A 4522-nucleotide genomic window follows, 5' to 3' on the forward strand; every position below is an offset into this window, starting at 1 on the left:
TTAATAATATATTTTGAATTAATAAATTAATTGGAATGATTGAAATAAAATTTCTAATAAAAATTCCTAATAATGTTAAAATTAGGTGTCCAGAGATTAAGTTTGCCGATAGTCGAATTGATAATGTTCATGGTCGAATAATTAATCTAATAAGTTCAATAATTACTATAAAATTTATTAAAAATGTAGGTGAATTTAATAGCAATAAATGTCTTAAGAATATTAAATAATTTTTATAAATTAAGTAAATTAAAAATCTAAATCATAATGATAAAATTATATTTAATAATAAATGTCTTGTTAATGTAAATACATGGCGCGGAGAAAACAACGCGAGACGAGAAGAGTTTGGAGAGGGGGCAGCTCGTTCCCCCCCGCCACAATACCTTTACTCTTCAAGGTGAATTTGTCGATAACGTCCCACGCCTACCCGTCCGAATAATTAATCACCTGTACCCGATCAACTGACGTACCGTTAGAGAGAAGCTTGCCCTCGGGCCACGTTGATCTTCTAACGGGTGGAAAACAATTTTGGGAGCGTAATGGCCGCCCAACATCAAAGAGACCAATTAGAGGCCGAGGCTCGATGGATCGCGGATTATTTTCAATGACGAATAAGTTGTGGTAAAAAAAAAAATGACCTCTTTTCGTAGAGGCACATCTTAAAGATCCAACGTTCTGATTAACTCGAAATATATAATTAAAGAAAATAGAAGAAGAAGAAGAAGATGGAAAAAGAGAAAACAAAGAAATTGATGATTTCTTTTTCAAGTTCTACACCCGGAATATCGAGGATGTAACGCGATCAAGATTGTGGAACTGGAAATTATAGAACGTAAGCCGGGGAGAAGGTAACACGATATCGCCGAATTTTACAGAGAATTTTTATGCGGCCATTTAATGGCGTTTTAATTGCATCCGCCTCGCCGCCTCGGTTGATTAAGCAGTAAATTCGCGTATTCATAAACCACTGTGCTTTACGAACGTGAATCTTTCCTTGCGCGGGGGACTCTTCGTAATTTTCATCTGCTAGCATCTTCCTTCTTACGAATCTTACAATCGCGATCTTATATTCGCGGCTTGGCACTGAACGCCAACCGTTCACGGAATCTCTCGCCACGATTTACAATGGAAAAGATTCTCGATTAAAATAGATATCCACATGTTCACACACAAATTTCTCGACATTATTGTATATATATATATCGTTGCGTTTAATAATCGAAAATTTTATTTACAGTCTTTCCAAAAAACTTAACTTGTTAAAAAACTATAAAAATTTTGGCGTTCCTCGCATTTGGTGTCTCAAAGGTTTCTCCTCCTCCTCCTCCTTTTTTTTCTGTCTACTTTTTTCATTATCCGGTACAAGAATAACAGTTACGCCTGGCACATTGTAGAGGCTTCCCTCAGAATGCCAGACTTGCTGCATGATGTTCGGAAATGAAGGAGGCGTGTGAACGAGAGAACCAGCTCCGGAGTAAAGCAGCAGGGACAAAAGAAGAAAAAGAAAGAGACGATAACGACAAAGAAGAAGAAGAAGAAGAAGAAGAAGAAGAAGATGAAGAGCGGTAGTGAGGGGTCTGTGTATCAGCTACCTGCGAAACCACTCTCGGACGAGCTATATATCGCGAGTCCCTCCCCCGCGCGGTATCGCTTTAATTTTAAATTAAAATTCATGAGCGGGTTATTACCTTTTTTCCCCCCCCAGATCGAATTACATACTTTTTCGCCGCGGAACCGCGCCAATTCTGACGTGTCTACCCATGCGTATCACTCCCCCAACGACGTTCATATCGGCGATAAATAATTCGGTTTTTATCTATCAGAACTCGTTGTGGATCAAATCGAAGCCGTTTTAATATCTCATGTTAAGGTAGAGTTAAGGATTTTAAATTCTTAATCTCGAGAGAATTTACTTCCTCGCACAACTGCGCATAGACAGAGATACGTTTCGTATCGAAGGAATTTCTCTTTCAAATTTTTTTCGATCGAAACTGATACCGATTCAAGGTAAAACGATCGCTCGTTGTGAAGACACTTTTCGATCTCCCGGTTCAAAATTATCATTTCACGCACGTTGCTACTGGATTTTAAAGGATTATACTCCATTCGTACGTACGTATGCGGCTTAATTATTGATTACTGATTTCCTTCGATCCTCGACAACGCGAAAATCGATGGATCGAAATCGAAGCGGGCGAAATGACCGGGCGGAAATTTTCGAGAATTCTATTAGGAGAGCGTAAACCTCTCTCTCGTTCCCGATGACTCGAGAAACGAGATCGTTGATTCGGTTGTGGGATCCCTGAACGCTGGCCAGAACGAAGCGTACCGCGTCATTAATTAGTGCCGCGTCTCGAGGATTCATTTGGGCCCCGGTAATGAAACTCGGCCAACACGCAACCAACCGACTCTCGAGCAACGGTGCTGGTAAATGCACGATCGCCCGTAAATACGCGCCCTTCTCGAGGAACGAACGAAGAAAGGATCGAGCGTTCGGTCACGATGCTTCTCTATTTCATCGACGCACAATAGCGGACAAAGTGGGTGCAACGGAGCCGCCTTAATTCGAGCTAAGCAGCTTTTCCAAACCTACGCGGGGATTATTCGTGGCCTACGTTTCTCCATTGTAGACGGCTTCCGCAAAAATTCGCCTCGATCGTTCGAGCCTCTCGACGAGGGGATTCGTTTCTTTTTTGGAAAAAATTCCTCAAGAAAAAAAAAAAGTTTAGGCTCCTTTGTTTAAGGCCAAAAAATTTAGATCGAACAAATTTGAGAGTGCGTATACGTAAAATGTATGTATGACGGGATCGTTTTCAAAATTTCAAAGAAGCCAGAATAGTAGCCGACTAGTAGCTGTAATAAAAATCGTTTCTTTCATTTGCGATATTTCCTGTACTTGTACAGGTTTGATTAAGGGGTAATCGAAGCGAATATACGGCGTACAACGCGGTACGTGTCCGCATAATACAGATGCCAGAAAGTGAAACTACCCGACATCGATAAAGGGAGAACGGTGTCGGAGGAAACCCGTTCCCACGTCTCGAGGTGCGCTTGTCTAGGAGCGCGTGGGCGCGCGTAACCGAGGGAAGCAAAAGCCGGTCGAGACCGTTTTCAGATGTAACGAGCGCGCCGCTTCTGCGCGGCGTGGGTGGCTTGGAAATGTCTGGAACAGCGGATACCTGCGTCCCGGCCCGTAATTCGAGCCTTGGTCAGGTGCGCCGGCTCGATTACCTTAATTCTCGAAACTCGTTCTCATCTCGATTTACCGGTCATCCGCGACGCGTTACTCCGAAACGTTATATCCATTTCTTAAGAACTTGCGGTGGCAGCACCACAGATTCATCCTTACGTCGATATTCGCGATCCGATTCCATTCCACGCGTTTTCAACGTTGAAATAATTCGACTCGTAATCGAAAACGCGGACAAATGACGAATTTCTCACTTTCCGAAAAGTTAAACGCTTTTTGATCGTGACTACGCGGTATTAAGATTTAGAAAGTAATGTATAAAGTGGACGAAGTTGATCGATTTACGCGTAAACAAACGCGTATACGGTTCGCGACAGTCATAGGTCGAGCGGCGCGCATGCGCACGGGCTCGCCGCTGATGTATGTCACACGGTTCGTACAGTTAACCGTTTGATTCTCCTTGCTTTTTTCACGACCATTACTCTTACGACCAGTGCGTTTCTCGGAGTGAAATATCGAGCGAGACTTTTATCCACCCTGGAAAATGTTTCCACCGAGGAAGGAGAACGTCGGGAATGCGAAATATTAATGGGAAAAAACGAGGGAAACGTATCAGAACGAACGGATTATTACGGATTCGCGTTCTTATTCCGCGTTTCGAGTCACGCGAAACTTCTTCGATAACCGACGAGTCGTCCAGTTATACGTCATATCTCCCCTTTCTAATATTTTGATTTAGATATCCGTTCCGATCGAGAGCGCGATAACCGCGCGAATTCGCGGATTAACGAGCGAGTAAATAGACGTTTAAAAAGAAGAGGAAAAGAAGCGATCGTAACGACCGCGGACGGCACATAAGGCACACCAGTGACATTAACTGGCCGGCAGATTAACCATGGGGGAATAAGTACCCGGCAACGGCACTCGTCGCCGTGGAATTAATCCGTACGGCGTGCGTGTAAGCATCGACGACGATGGGCGAAGGCTAGAGAGAGCTTGTTAAAACTTTAGTTAATCACGGGCTGGACATCGGTCACACGTTGTCGTGCTTAATTCGCGACGTGCCGTGCTGTGCCGTGCCGTGCCGTGCCGTTCCGTGCCGCGTGCCCCCTCCCTTCTTCTGTTTATCCATCTTCCTTCTTTATCGCGCGCTCCCTCCCTTTATCCCCTCGCCCCGATAGATGTATCTCGGTCTTCATATCGCGGAGCTGAAAACTCAATTACAGCTTAATGAATTGGCGCGGGGGGAGGGGGGAGGCAGGGAAGCGAGTGGCTCCGAACAAGAAGATCCAGAGAAGGGCGAAGAGGGTCGGTAACGAGGCGGACGCC

This window comes from Apis dorsata, unplaced genomic scaffold, assembly GCF_000469605.1.
Source record: "Apis dorsata unplaced genomic scaffold, Apis dorsata 1.3 scaffold_486, whole genome shotgun sequence".
In the NCBI taxonomy this organism is placed as follows: Eukaryota; Metazoa; Arthropoda; class Insecta; order Hymenoptera; family Apidae; genus Apis; species Apis dorsata.